The sequence below is a fragment of the Tympanuchus pallidicinctus genome, unplaced genomic scaffold, assembly GCF_026119805.1.
Source record: "Tympanuchus pallidicinctus isolate F22 unplaced genomic scaffold, pur_lepc_1.0 scaffold3, whole genome shotgun sequence".
Taxonomy (NCBI): Eukaryota; Metazoa; Chordata; class Aves; order Galliformes; family Phasianidae; genus Tympanuchus; species Tympanuchus pallidicinctus.
In genome coordinates, this window is record NW_026294747.1 from 52,587,557 (window position 1) to 52,603,471 (window position 15,915).

At 43.1% G+C, this 15,915-nt stretch overlaps 1 protein-coding gene and 1 long non-coding RNA gene across 2 annotated transcripts in view; one reads left to right on the plus strand and one right to left on the minus strand.

The window, feature by feature from the left end:
* RHOJ (ras homolog family member J) overlaps positions 1-15,915 on the minus strand; it is a 51,357-nt gene that overhangs the window by 15,081 nt on the left and 20,361 nt on the right. The gene's annotated exons all lie outside the window — the stretch shown is intronic.
* Positions 12,960-15,751, plus strand: LOC128085710 (uncharacterized). The gene is made up of 2 exons (XR_008209058.1): positions 12,960-13,422; positions 15,012-15,751. It is a non-coding gene; the product is annotated as an uncharacterized LOC128085710 (long non-coding RNA).

Here is a 15,915-nt window from a genome sequence, read left to right on the forward strand (position 1 = left end):
TCAAAAGAAGTGTAAGACCTTAATGACATGTCCCTGTCATTCTCCTAGGAACTACAAACCATTCATTTCAGCTTTGTCCCCCTGCAGCTTTTTTCTTTTGGAAATGCTATGTCTGAATGCAGTGTCACTGCCTCCTGGGGTGGACATCATGGCAGATGAGGAGTGGTGTGATGGGACCCCTGGCTCCCTCAGGTCTGCAAGTGACCCCATGACTCAAAACTGGGTCATTTTCCACTTCCACGTGTGTGAGAGTCATCTCCAGGAAATCAAGTGACACATCGCTCCTGGCACGTCCCCCAGCTTCCTCCTCTTTGAAAAACAAGATCTGATTACAAAGACAGTGATTTTCTACCTCGGATTTATCCTGCTGGTTACATATATCCTTTGTGAAATGAAAATCAGAACTATTCTGTTTTGCCCTGTAATTGGCCTAAATACCAAACTTTAAATGTAGAATTGTTATCAGCGCCTTTCTTTAACTGCTGCTGTAATCATCTACTAGGACTCTGCTAGCCAATATTTTTCAAAAGAAAGCCTGTAAGTCTCATGATTTGCTGTCATCTCAACACAGGGTAAGATCTCTGTTCTGCTGAGCAAATACAATTGCCCATCTGATATTTACAGTATCTAAAATACACTTCCAAGGTGGAAGCACCAAGGGAGCCTCTGAGGCTGGGATTCAGCTGACTGCACTTAGTGGAGCTCTTGGTCTAATGAGGTGGTGAGGAATTCATTGCTTTGTCTGTAGCCCACAGATGTTTAGTGATTTTAAAGTTGGATAGGATTCGCAGCATCATTCATTCTGCTCAGAATAGCTTATTTGGTGTCTTCCTACAGGGTATTTTTCTTGTTCTTATACCATTCCTGTAGCTCTTCTCCACATTCCTACTCAAGTAGTCAGTGAGATGAGACACTGAGGTCTTAGCAATGGTTTCCTTAATGATTTAGCCAGTGGTAACATGACTTTGCTATCCCCACCTGTCTTTCCTCAGTTGCTGACCTAAAGCTTGCATTGGCTGATTATTCTCATTACCTAATGAGCCTTGCAGTAGTTTTTGCTTTTCTTTAGCCCAAAGCGAATTTATTCTTGCCTTTTGATGTTGTAATTGCTCTGATTATATTCTTTTTACTCTGTGTTTGCATGGAAAACCTGGAGACTGACTCAGATGCCCAATCAAGTCAGGAGGCAAATAGCCACATGGGTCACACAGAGTTCTCATGGTATGGAAGAAAATGTTAAAGATTTCTGAGAGACTGGGATTGACTATGCAGGGACAAGCTTTTGGAGCACGATGTTTTGGAAGCACCTGAGATGCAATATTGAAATGCTTTCAAAGTTTCCTTTCCAGGCATCTAGGCACTGCACTTCTCCTCAGGCTCTAATTTCTTTCAGCTCTCTCATGATTAGGGATGAGCAGAGACAACAGCAAGACATGTGTAACAATGGGCACTCCTGCCCACCCCTTGAACAATGTGAAATTTTGGAATTAGTGGAAAATTCCAGTGGAATTAGTGGGAAAATGCCCAATCCTGACCTGCATTGCAGCTGATTTGGAAAAGCAGGCTAGTACCGAGTGACAGCTGTGTTGTGCCATTCTGCAACAGGAATAGATGCATCCAGTGTCATCTCACAGAACGATTTATGATTTACTTTGTGTTTTTTAGCATCTTGAGAAGATAGAGGCCATAGATTTATATCTTGCCTGCAGCTCTCCACAGCTGGACATTTGCTGTGCAGAGAAAGCTAGCAGAAGAGAGGTACCTGTCCACTAATCATTTTTATTCAAACAGCTGATATAAAGTGCAGCAAATCTTTCAAAGTATATTGAAAAGACAGACTTTAATGTTGGCCAGCCTACACGACAAAGAACACAAAAGCAGTGGAAGTGGATTAAGAAGATCAAGGAGAGTGCATCTGGTCCAGAAATGACTGAATGAAAATGGAAATTCCCAAAGCTTTCAGAACAAGCACAACACTAAAACAGGAGCCAGCTTCTTCCCACTTCGGGATGTTACTTATTTATAGACAGCATGAATGAAGTTGATTTATTGGAACCATTGACCTCACTGTCTGTAAAATCAGCACTGGAGGATTTGCCATGCATTTTAGTGAGTTACTGCTCTGATGATCAATCCTTGAACAAATTCAGCTTTGCTGATAGCAAAGTCCAAGGAGCCTTGGGATCTCTGCAAGGAAAGCTGTGCCCAGTTCCTCCAGTATTATGGTACTGAGGGAGCTCTTGTAACCTCAGTGTTGTGCAAAGCTCTTTTAGATGGAAAAGACTACCCTGATTACAGTGCTTGGGGAATTGACGAAAACTGACATTGTATCTATTTTGCTAGGTTTCATTCAGTCTTAAATACAGGGCTGTGCACAGCAGCAGGCTGGGAGGTGCTTCCTGAGTAGTTCAGTTCACTGTGTACCATCATCTCTCCCCTTGGAAGGCAGTTCTGCTCTCGGGTTAGAAATTAATAATAACTGCCTAAGTAAATGCATTAAATTTGCAGACAAATAGACTCTGTTGTGCGCATTTCAATTATACTGTAGTTAAGGGCTTTTTACTCTTTCCTGAAAGTAATAGCTCTAAATCCAAGCAAACCGTAGAGGTACAGCGTAGCATTAAGTAGTGCAAATAGATAGACCCTGAACATATTATTAAAAATATTATGATCATTTCTAAACAACGAAGAACACAGGATATCATCCTAACCCTGATGGAAGGGAAGTTCTCTTTGTGATATCATGTGGTTGTTTGTGGCATTGGGATGAGTGAGAGAAGAAAATTTTAGCTGTGACTGTAGCATGAGCCTATCCAAAAACTGAAAGGCAGAATGTAGATTATTATCTATATCTATATTTTTTAGCTCTACTAAATATTTTTAAGCTTCCATCACCATAGCACAATGTCTAGGAGTATGTTTTGCTGGAACTGGGATTATGGCTCAAGTCAATAGCAAAGGCTATTGTAGTGCTGAGATAAAGAGCTACTGATAATTGGAATAATCTTATTAATGTTTTAACCAGCCATGCTGACCTGACCTAACCAGATCCTATGGCATTTTCATTTATTTTAACACAGATGGAATTAGTCAAGACTCTTTAAAGCAGCTCTTTATTGAAACCCAATTCAGTGAAGAATGTATTTGGAGTCTCTTAACAGAGATGTTATGAGCATGGTGAGTACAGCAAGGAGTGTGACTTTTTCTCCAGAGAGAAAAGGTGGGAACAAAGGGAGTCTTTATCAAATGTTATCAAAGGAACATGAAACTTCATAAGCAGCACTGGAATAAATGGAAGATTAGTGGCAAAATGAGACAAATCTCACTGAAATGTTCCCAGGCATTACATACATTATTTTTCAAAATAATTACAGAAGTTGTTTGTGTGGTTGATGGAATCCAGGCAGTTCTCTACTGCTTCTCTTCTTGCACTGCTGGAGGATCAGAGGGAGATTTATTTATTTATCTATTTATTATTATTATTTTTTTTTACTAGAAAGGAGAGAGAAGCAGTCTGGAGAAGCAATCACTACATTGTCTCCTTAAAAGCAGTGGTGATCTATCATGGTCTCATTAGATGGCAGTGAGAGCAGATAATGCCCATGGAAAGACACAAAATCTCTGCTCTGCAGTGGCCAGGTTGTCCTCACTGTGAGCTGGCTCTTAGATGACAGAGCAGCTATTTCACTGTGACTTATACTGGCAGAAGGCGCTATGCCCTGAACTTGACAGAGGTCCTTAGCACTTGCTGAGAAAAACTTCAGCAAAGGCATTTTAATCCTCAGCAGCTATAACTTCAGTGGGTTGCATTTTTTGAGGCTGACAGACTGAGGAGCTTTTACTCCTAGCATTCCTGAAGCATTCCTGGCTGAGTGTGGCCAAGGAGCCTCTTGGGCAGACAGTCTGTGCTGGTCATCCCACATTAGTCAGTACTGGTAATTGTGGTAGAACAGCCAAGGAATGAGGGGCATGGAGATAAGATGGATGTGTCCTGGAAGCTGGGCGTAGGAGGTGGAGACATGCTGCTTTGGCTGCTGGATGTGCTTCAAGGGAAAAATGGCTTCTCTGTTTAGAATCATACAATATCACATGTTGGAAGAGACCCATAAAGATCACTGAGTCCAAGCCCTGGCACCACACATCACAACCCAAACCCAAACCCTATGTCTAAGAGTGGTGTCCCAGCTCTCCCTGAGCTCTGGCACTCAGGGCTGAGCTCACTGCCTTGGGCAGCCTGTCCCATGCTCACCGCCCTCTGGGGCACAGCCTTTCCCTAATCCCCACCTGGCCCTCCCCTGATGCAGCTCCATGCCATTCCCTTGGGCCCCTCTACTCCCTGAGGAGCTGTAGACCACCACTCAGCCTCCACTCTGCCTCCTTGTCTTGCCCACCGTACCCTTCCCATCTTTTCCTCAACAAAATCTACAGATGCCAAAGCTAGAAGACAAGGAAAATCTATTTGTACACAGAAGGTGTCAGGAACATATTTCCCATAGCAGCCTGGTATTAGAGGAAATACAAATTGTTTGAAACAACTTGAAAAGCATGCACCTGCTCCTGGGCCCATAGAGGGCCATGGCAAAAAAACGCTGCTTTGCATTTCCCAGAAAGAACATCAGGAAATAAAAATTGTGCTCAGCCCCAGGTACCCAACTTCAGCTGCTATTTGTCCTACAGCTTGAGATCAGCCCGATATTTGTTCAGCAGCTCTAAAAATATACGACTGAGGAAGCAGAAGTATTAAAGACCATAAGCAGAAATCTTGGAAATATTCAAACTTTCTGATAAGAAAACCTGACGTTAGAAGATTATACATATTTTTTTTCTCATCTATCATGGAGGTTTTGAACATTGTTAATGTTTTCTCTATGTCCTGCTGAGAGCCCTACCACTGTCCTCTCAGTGTGGCAGCCACTGCGGACAATGAACTGATTGTAATGTAGGAAAAGCAACTGATGCAGATGGCTGAGATGCCAGGTCTTAACCCTCTGTGAGAGGCAGAGAAGGTGAATGTCAACCTGAGCCTATGAGATCCTTAACCTTTATTTTTGCGTGACTGCATTCATGTGAAGCAGAAGGTGGGACAGGATGTGATCAGAGAGGCATAAAACAGCTTTGGCTGGAAAGGACCTAGATGGGGCAAAGGGTCCTATGCAGCTCCAGGGATGGGGCACCCACAGCTACCTGGGCAGTTCCCATGACCTGAGAAGGGCACTTTAAACCCCACATACACCTGTGGGATAATTTGAGACTTTTCAGGCTGAGTTGGTCTTGCAAGAAAGGAAGAGGCTGAAGAGGCTCGTTGATCTGGGGCAGGAACATTTTGTCCTTTGAATAGAAAAAATAATCCAAATTCCCACATAGAGCTGGACAGGAATTTTCAGCTAAAGATGTTAGGTCAAAATTTTGAAGGTAGTTGCAAATGTGTTACAACTAAGGATTTGCATGGATTGGTGTGAGCACCCTTTTGATTTTCAAATCCTGAAGTGAACCAGCTCTGCTTTTCCAGCAGACTCATTTATTTACTTATTCATTTTACTTATTAATGTGGATGCCCTGTCTCTGGATGTGTTCAAAGCCAGGTTGGATGGTGCCCTGGACAGCCTGGTCTATCTAGTATTAGATATGGAGGTTGTCGGCCCTGCCTGCAGCAGGGGGGTTGGAGCTTGATGATCCTTGGGGTCCCTTCCAACCCAAGCCATCCTATGATTCTGTGATTCTGTGATGATTTGCAGAAAGTTTTCTCTTATGCATGTTTTATATTTTTTAGCCTCTTTTAAAAAATTGATTCTGAAATGCGCAGCTTTTTCAAGAGGCAGGAATTTCTGCTCTTTAAACTTCTACCTCTTAGGTTAGAATTAATGCATCTAACCATTCCACTAATCACTCCATGCTTCAATACTACTTTTGAATCGTATGCTTCAAATGAGCTCAGTTTCCAGGAATATCCTGCACTCCCTGTTGGCTGTAACCCCGCTTAGACTGTATTTACTCTTGAAAAAATTTATTAGGCTTCATTCACCTTTTCTTCTGCCTTGTGAATATCAGAGGCAGCTCTGCTGAGCTCAGAGGAATGGCTTTTGGTGGGGAGGAACATCCATCATAATGTCTTCTGATTGGAAAAGTTAAGTGAATGAATTTTGAAACAAGTGCTTTGTATTTTTATGTAAATTGCTGTTAAATGGCTTTGTTTTAAAAAGCGATGGTCACTTTAGTTCCAGAAGAGAGGAAATTTATGGTGAAATGATTATTTTTGTAACATTTCTTCTGTTCCCTTAAACAAAAAAAGAACCTCATCAGCAAAATACAGCATAGCAGCATATACCTCAGGTAGAAAAAATAATATTAGCCTGTAGGAAATCTGGCTTCTCTACAAATTGTTCTTTCATCCGCCAGAAACATTATTTATTTTTCATCTATCCTTATTGAAAGCTGTATTTGCTTAATAATTGACTGAAATAGAGAGTTCTTAAAGCAGGCAGTCTGAAAGATAGTTTTCCACACAATGCCTGGCAATTTTTTTTCTATTTCACATTGCTCTCCCAAGAACCAACCCCCAACCCCCCCACCCCACCTTGTTTTCTGGGGCTTTAATCTGTATCAGAAGAGTTGACACAGTTCTTTGCTTACATGAAAGTGACACTAATGGGGATCAGATCTGACTTCAGAATAAAGGGACTTTGAAGAAAAATCAGAGAATGTTGCAAATAAAAGGGAAATTAATCCAGGTAGAAAATCTATAGCTACTTTCTGCAAATTATTACCAAGCATGATGTGAATTGCGCCTTTGATTTGAGTGCTGGTTAGCACAGTGGATGGATTTTAAGCAGCACATTTTACACAGCTAGAGACATGAAAAGCCTTGTTTTTAAAGAAGACATTGTTCTCTGCTTCTATTTTTATGGCGGCAACACCTAGGATCATGACTCCATTGTATCAGGCCTGTGCAAACACAGGGGCAGAGACCAGCCTGGCTCTGCAGAGAAAACATACTAACAATGAAGGTGGAGAAGGAAAATTTCCTGTTTCACAGCAGGGGAAGTGAGGTGCCCAGAGGTGATGCAGCTCCTCTGGGCCAAGCGGGCAGCCTGAGACTGTCATGGGTGAAAAGCCCACAGCTTCAGGTTGGGTATGAGGAAGAGGTTCTACACTGAGAGGGTGATCAGGCACTGGAACAGGCTGCCCAGGCACAGCCCCAATCTGCCAGAGTTAAGGTGTGATGGGCACTGCTCTCAGACATAGGATTTTGCTTTTGGGTTGTGCTCTGGTGAGCCACGAGTTGGGCTCGATGATCCTTGTGGATCCCTTCGAACGTGGAATATTCTATGATTCTCTTCTGAGCTGTCATCCAGGGCAGTAACACCCTACACCCAGCCCTCTTGGTGTCAGAACATCAGATAACCTACTCTTCCAGTTTCTGTCCTGCCAGAGTCTGATGGATTCTTAGAAATTCCTTAAGAACGAGCAACCAAGGAGTTAAGCTTCCAGGTTAAGTAAATCAGGGATCAATTCAGACACCTCTAAGCTCAATTTCTGAAGCCTTTTCAGTTGCCTCAGACTGGCATTATGAAGGATATCTTTGTGTGCTCCCTGCGAACTCACATGAGTAAGGGACACAAGCATGAAGTTGCACGGGGATGGAGGTAGATGGGGCAGGTTGATGCTGGTTGTAGACTCTCTCTAATGCTGCTTACATGGGTGGAGGAAGCACTATCTCTGTCTGGGACGTGTCTGTCTGTCTGTCTGTCTGTCTGTCTCCTGGCTCTGATACAATGGGGTGCACTGCTCTGCAATCAGTGACTGCATTGTGTGCTTGCTATGGCTTGTGGCAAAGCAAAGTGGAAGGAAAGAGGAAGTGAGTGTGGACCACAGAACTTTGGCCTACAACCTGAAGACACTGTTGAGAGGAAAAAAAAAACACATTACTTTTGCATTATGTGCTGGTATTTTTAGTGCTTTGAACAAAGGACCTTTTCTCTTTTCTCCGTGCTTTTCTTTTTCAGCCTAAGAGGCTGAGTAAAGCAGGTGAATTTTCATTCTAGAAAGCAGAGAAGATAGAATAAGCTCGGCTGCTTTCACCTAGTGCACTTTGCCTTTTTCACAGATCTCAAGATTATCCAGAGCTCCAATCCAAGTGGAAAGAGGACAAAACCACTACATGAAGCGGTGCCTCCACTTTGGCTGTAGGCTGTGTGTAACCGGGCAGGGAGCATCTGCAAGGATAAGGCTGTACAAACTCAGCCTCATGGGATGAAAAACAGCAGGAAAGCACTGCAGTTGCTGCTCTGTTCCAGGCTCAGCATCGTGGCACTTCCACCTTTGCCTAATGAGCAAACCATGAAAGTCTGACGGTAAAACTTTTCCTAAACACCAACACCACCAATTCAAAATCAAGCATAATCCCACCCAAAGTTTTCAGGGCTTTGGTTAAAATAGAATCTATGGAAGTGCTAGTGGTTCAGTGGCTGCAGGGAGATGAGCTCTGCCTGTGCCCATGCTGACCTGGTGCTGCAATGAATGTTCCATGATGTGGGACAATAAATAGTATACATGTCCCTCTCCAGAGCTCACCACGTGGCTTAGAGTGCAGAGGATGCTTTTCTATTGCAACTTGCCAGCAGCACATTCTATGTGTGTGTGTGTTTTTTGTTCTATGTTCCTTGGCCAAGTGACATTTTCCACAGATGGTGCCTGAGCTCAGTCTGCACCTGCACACGTATGTAAATGGGGCCACAATTACCCAGTTTGTTGGAACTGTTCTTTCAGCCTAAGCCCTTTTTTCCTCCCTTTGTATGCTTAGAGCAAAAGAATTTGATCTCTTGCATACACCAAATTTTTACTGCAACGGATGCACTACAATTACTGTCTTCTCCTACTGTACAAATCGAATTTGTTGTTCATTTATTTCCCCTTTGGCATACAGCCTCTTTGTTGCTGTTTTCTCAGCATATATCACCATAACCAAAAAGCAAGCTGCAGTATCTGGAAGCTATACCTACGTTATTAAATAACTCTGAGAATACTCACGGGGAGATGGGCTTTTTCTGGCTTGAAAAGCATAGCAGAGTGAAAGGGCTGAATTTCATTTTGCTAAGGTTCTTGCAGGAATACTAGAACAAATGGGCAGCTCTTTCTGTGTAATATAAACATAGATCTAAGTGCTTCCTGGTCCTCTTGGAGAATGAGTGTTTAGAAACATAAGTCTGGGGGTGGCTTCCTGGGTTGTTTCATCCTTGGAGTTGATTTAAATAGGTTGGAGCTTGAGGTGGCCATGGGAGGTGATTGAGTGACTGTTGACATTTATAAGGATTCAGGATCCTTGTGAATCAGAAACATGATTTGGAGGAGGGTGGAAAAGCTGAGGGCAAAGGTAGAGTTGCAGACTTCTCACATCACAGAATTTTTCCCTGCCAGCTGGCATAACTGCGCCACACAGTGCATATCTCAATGGAAGTCCCTCTGCCCGAACTGAATGGATGCAGCAGAGATGCAGCTCAGTGTGGAGCGGGATGGACAGAGGTGTCTGGCTGATGGCAGTTTTGGCAGTTTCACTGCCCAGGCAGTGCTGAGTCTGGTCTGATACAAACTGGCACACTTCAGTGTGGAGGCTCATATGGCAAACATTGATGCTTGGCATGTATTCTTGAACTGTTTCCCTCTTAACTTGCCATACTTCTGTCTTTGCTATCTGTTTTTAATTCTGTCTCTGGTCCACACACAGTGAGATGTCTGCATTGTATCGCAGAGGGACTGAATGATGCCTTGCCCTGAGTATTCAGACACCTCCTGCCATCCCAAGAGTCATGCAGCAGGTCAGCCTGGTGCTGCAGTGTGTAAGGTAAGATATTCTGGTGCTGATTTCCCCACACACAATTTTTAGTAAAATTCTGTAGTGTCTTTAGCCTTACATAATGTAGAAAGATAAGCTGTCTCTAATCTACTTATTAGAAGATCTACAGCTCTGCAGGTCAATGAAGAGTCAAAAGCATCGTTTAATAGCTGACCTGTGTTGCTGGCCCCTGCCTGTAAGTGGGTTCTTGCAGGGAATCCAAAGCAGCTGCTTGGCAAGGATCGGTGATGTGTCTGTGCAAATCACAGACTGGGGCCAGAGGCTGATTATTTCTGAGTCGGTGGCATTTTTTCCTTCCAGGAATGTTGTGTTATTGTGTCTGAAATGTTGTCTTTCTCCTATGCAGTGACAGAGGCTGACCTTGCTCCCACTGCTGCTCTGGGGTCCTTGCTCACAAGGATGTGGAGGAGAGGGGATACTTCCCCTGGGTTTATTCTTAGTTCAAAATACTACCAGGAAAAAAACCCTGTAAAATCCCCACTGGGGAGGTTTATCCTCAATTACTGCTGTCTCATTTCCCCCCATCAAATTCCTCATGGACTTGTCATCAGCATTCATCTTGCTTGTGCGGTTGGTTCCGCCCTGACCCACACTGTTCCCTAGAGGGGAGGGGCATCCTTGTCTGAGTCAGATGAGCTCTGCTCACACCCTGCATCCTCCATGCTCTGATGTGTGCTTTGCAAGCACCAGCCGTTCTCAGGCTCACTGCAACACACTTGGCTGTATGCTGCACATTCACACTGCAGCACCTAGTTCTTGTTTTAGGCTGGATCGATGGGTTGAGGCAAATTGTAGAGGCTCAACAAGACCAAGTGTCAGGTACTGCACTTTGGTCACAACACCACCATACAGTGCTACAGGCGTGGGGCAGAGTGGCTGGAAAGCTGTGCGGAGGAAAAAGTTCTGTGGATGTTGGCTGATGCTCGGCTGAAGTCAGCAGTGTGCCCAGATGGCCAAGAAGGCCAATGGCATCCTGATTCTTATCAGAAATAGTGCAGCCAGCAGGAACACTGAGACGATGGTCTCTCTGTACTCAGCACTGGTGAGGCTGCACCTTGAGGGCTGTGTTCAGTTTTGGAATTCTCACTACAAGAAAGACATTGAGTCTGTGGAGCTTCTAGCCCAGGGATCTGCAGGACTCATGTTACAGAGCTGATGCTCACGAAACATCAGATTTCTTTGTTGCAGGGCTTGGAAAGAAACAAGAGCACATTTTGGTGCTGGGTGAAAGATGTATAACGTTGTCTTCCTCCCATGACACCATAGGCTGCATTGAGATCATCTGCAAACTGCTTCTGCAGGTACCAACTTCAGAACTGCTTAGGGAAGGTTAGTTGCACAGGAGGACTTGCAAACAGCTGACACTTGTGCTGACAGGAGGGTAAAAAGACAATGAAACGTATCTGACAGGCACACTCTTGCCTTGCACAAGGCTCTGAGAGGAGAGCATTTGTCAGAAAGGATGCAGTGGGTACATGGCTGGCCATGTTGTGCTGCCTGCAAAAAGGTCTCTGGTGTCTTCAAGCGCCACTTATTCTCAAATCATGAAAAATGCTTACAAGCCAGTGTTGATGCAAACAGAGCTAAAAAAAAAATATCTGGTAAGGTTCCACAGCTAAGCACTTTGGCACTAATCTTGTGGTTGGACATGTGTGGGCTTGTGTCCTTGCAGAGCCCCTCGGATTACAGAGGAAGCATACACAGGGTTGTAAACCACCTGTTTGGCTGAGATTTTGCTGGATAGGGTCTTAGTTTGGGGTTTTGAAAGGCAGCTGGGTGATTTTAATCCATGTGTCCATTAATTTTCACCAGGAACTATAACGCATAGATGACTTTTGACACTTTTGTCACTTTCTTGTTTACCAAGTATTGGGTAAATGTTTCAAATTTTCAGTTTTTTTCCAGCCATTCTCGCTCTTTCATCCCACTATAATCTACCTTGTTACCAGTCATCGGGGTTCAAATTTTTGTAGAATCATTAAGATTAGAAAAGACCACTAAGATAATCAAGTCTGACCCCAGCCCATCCCCACCATGCTTGCTATCCATGTCTCTCAGTGCCATACCGTCATGTTTCTTGAACACCTCCAGGAACAGTGACTCCACCACTTCCCTGGGCCCAGCTATTTCTGTAAACCCCTTGGCTTCAACTAGTTAGACACCAGCCAGTTATATGAGAAGCTTTGGATGGAGATACTTAGAAATCCATGGGATTTGCATAGGTTCCACTCTACTGCATATGCACCGAATCTTGGTGAATCCAAAATTGAATGAGTCACCCCAAAATAAAAAAAATTGCTTAACTGAATCTTGAATTTCGATTAGATTTTTCTAATGGCAAAACAAACATTAAATAATAGCTGAGTGGTTAGTTTTAGAGCCTGGGACCTGTGGTATGTGTGCACTCAAGTTTTTTCTTGGTGGTGATGGGATCTTAGTAAACACAGTTCCTACAAGGTTGGTGACAGTAACCCCAAGTCTTTTCAGTAACAAAAGACAACTGCCTTCTTTGTTAAATATAGTGCTGCTAAAAAATGCCCCAGAAGTTTGTCCTGGTGGAGAGGCTGTTTTTCCTTAAATCAGTGCTCCATGTCAGAGCTGTGCTCTCAACACACGTCTGTTCCTCAAAGGTCCCTTCACTTCTATGCCTTCCAAGGTCAAGCTTCAATGCGAGATTTGAAGATGTTAAATGTCATCAAACAGTGGGGCAGTTTGTTAAGCACGCTCAGAATCTAAGACAATTGTCTTTTTCTGCCCTTGCTGCACAAGCTTAAAAATGTAAAGAAATTCCAGCAACTTGCTAGCAAATTTAGTATTATCTGGCCTGCTCTTCTGATACAGCGACTTCTGCATATATGCCCAGTGTTCCCTGCCTATCACATGGGTTATATTTTCTGTTCTTTGCCATTGCAGCTTTTATTAAGTGTTTCTTGGGCTGAGTCCCACTGAGTCAATGGAAAAGTACTGCTGCTGCACTGGAAGCAGGAACTGGCTGTTGGGTTCTTTCTAGTCTGAACTTGACACTGGCTGTAATTCACGACATATGCAGCAAGATGGGTAATAACAGTCCAGTGACAAGTGTTACCTTTTATTCTGACAAGGTAAATTAGTATATGTGTATGTGTGCCTATCTCCTCTGTCTTCTGTTGTGCTCTGCTTTCAGAGTTCCTTCTTTAGGATTGTAGTGACGCTTTGCACAGAAGATTTGAGAGTTGTAACTTTCAGTAGGAAAAGAAATGCTAAGCTTTGTCAGATGTTTGAACCAGTGTTTGAGGTCAGCCAGATTAGAGGAAAATGCTCGTTGAGAGTTCTGCCCTGTTAATGAATTGTAGCACTTTTGCACTCGTTAGATATCAGCCCAATATAGGCTGGCACTCCTGTGGCTATCTAGGGAGCATATGGCTAATGTGATCCAGCACCACATGACAACCAAGATCAGGACACTGGAACTCTCAGATCACCAGGGCTGAGTTCTCCCTTGCTTTGAAGGCGAGATCACGGGCTGCACGTAGAGATGAGTGAAGATGTTTGCTGCTAATCCTGTTGGCTGGGATGTGTTGGCATCACCCCAGGTGAGAGAGTTTTTGCTTATCTCATACGTGGATGAGGAAAGTAGGCCTAAAAGAAAAAGAAGTTCTTGCAGAAAGAAGCCTTCAGAAGTACTAAGTGCTGGGGAAAGTGAGTACTTATTTTCAGTTTGGAAAAGGGGATTCTGAGCTGTAGGCTGTGCACAGACATGTGCATCCTGTATCTGGTATACTGCAGAGACTCCATCTACTGAGATTGAACTTTGCAGAACATGAAAACCAGCCAATGCTTCCACTGTATAGCACATACTTAGGAAAATGGCTCTGTTGTACCCGGCTTTACATCTTAAAATACAAAGAGACTGCATTGTACTTTCCAGGCACGGCCTGAATGCAAATTCATAAATATGGTTTATATGGCTGCTTTGCTTCCACAAGCTTTTTCTTACAGTCCCTACTTACTAAAATGTTAAGTCCTTCATTGAAATTCCACCTCCAGAAGAACAGCCCTCAATCAGCTGTCCCTGGGAAAACAGAGCAAGCTATGACAGCAGAAGCATTGTGATGAGCTTCCCCTATGCTCTCTTGGCATTTACTGAAAATTTTCCATTATTTTGGATAAGGGGTCAGTGCTCCTCTGGAATCTCATTTGTGCTTTTGATTCTCTATTATCTGTCAAAACATAGCATCATTTAAAACAAGCACCAGAATCAGAAACCAGCCTTTGGATAACTTGGGAAGAGCCTGTTTTAATAATGTTTTTTTCAATGATTCTGTGACTCAGGTAGCAATGAGCTGCCATACCCGTCTGACCCTGTACATTTAGATATAAATTGTTTTCTACAAGATCAAAGATCTGCACATTTTTTTCATGTTCCATCTTGCGAAGGCATAAATATCTGTTATATTTTGTCCTAAACATGGGAAAACAGAATCTACTGTAAAGTGTGCCATGGATGTGACTATCCTTGTGTTTTGTTAGTGTCCTCACTGGGACTGATCTTGATCTAGAATTACTATCCTGTATTTCCCTTTTTCATTTTTTTAAAAAAGATGTATTTTAAGGTGTCTCTCTATGTGCACACAATGACATCCAAGGACTTTCAGACAGACTTTGCAAACTTACAGCTCTCTGTTCTCCTGTTCAATAGCATCCTTAACAGCACCTTGCCATGCTTGTTGACATTGCTGCTCTGGCCTCAGTAATGAAGATCATTGACTCAAGCTGACTTTTATCCCTTCTCTGGCTGATTGAATCCCTCTCAGTTTGAAGAGATCCACCTCCTCTAGGTTTGATTTTGACAGAATTGCTTCCAGTACCCATACTTAGAAGCAGATATCTTACAGTGATATCTTACAGTTGTAAAATTGATAACAAAGATGAGGAGAGAGGAAGAAAATATGAAGACAGAAGGGGAGGAGGCAGACAGTGCAGCAGACAGTGCGGGCTATTGCCTAGCTTAATCAAACAGCTGCTTTTGGTAGCTAGGAGGTTACAGCAGATGTTTTACAAAGGCAGAATGTGTGTTTCAGTGTATAATTAGATGCTTACAATGTAGTGATATGGATAATTATCACCATTTCAAAAATGAAAATCCTTCTTTATTTTTTTTTCTTTTTATTTTGTTTTACAGCTATTTCGTGGTCATGAAGTACTGTCCTGCACCAGATCCTGATGCACTTACTGACTGTGAACATGACTGCAGACCCAGGACAGCCAAGTGCTAGCCCATACAACTGAGGTTGTCATGATCTGGCCCCATCATCTCTTTCAGAGAGTGGCAATCTCTCCTCTGATCCATGTGGACATTTTGTGAAGTGAAGTCCTTAATTTCAAGCCTTGCAGCTTGCACATGTGTGCCTGCCAGCCACCAGGGACTAGTAGGATTCCAGTGAGAACTGGCACTTTTGATTTTCCTTGCCTTGCACTGGGAGATATATGAGAGTTTGTTTATGTGAGATTTGGGAGAACAAAGGCAAATTAAATCCCACCCTTCCAATAAGATATATATTTTTTCAACCTTGAAGTAAATTTTCTATGTCTGTGTGTTTTGGCTTTTAAACTCAATAGCCTGCAGGCATTCACCACGTCAGCAAAGAAATGGAAAGCTCATTATTACACTATTAGAAGGTTTAAGACTGAAAACCAGAGTCTATAACAACAGCGAATAGGATATCAAAGACATGTCCCTCTGCTTGATCCTTCCACTGAACTGGAGCTGGACCGATGCTGTGAAGGGTGTTTTGTTGTGCCTGCACACTCCCCAACCATTTCAGAATGTTGAGGTGTAATGGCTTCTTTTATTATTTAAATAATATTATTTCATATTCTTATTTGGCCAGATCAGAAGAATCAAATCAGATAATAGCATGAGCTCTGGAGGCAAAGGAGTGCTATGAACAAGAATTCACTCCCTTGGCATTATTCATCTGAGCAGTGCATCTGTGACACCAGTATGCCATGAGTTTCACAGGGCAGCTACCTCAGCACTATAACTGCCACACAGATCTCTCTATGCATTTTACTGGGAAAAAAAA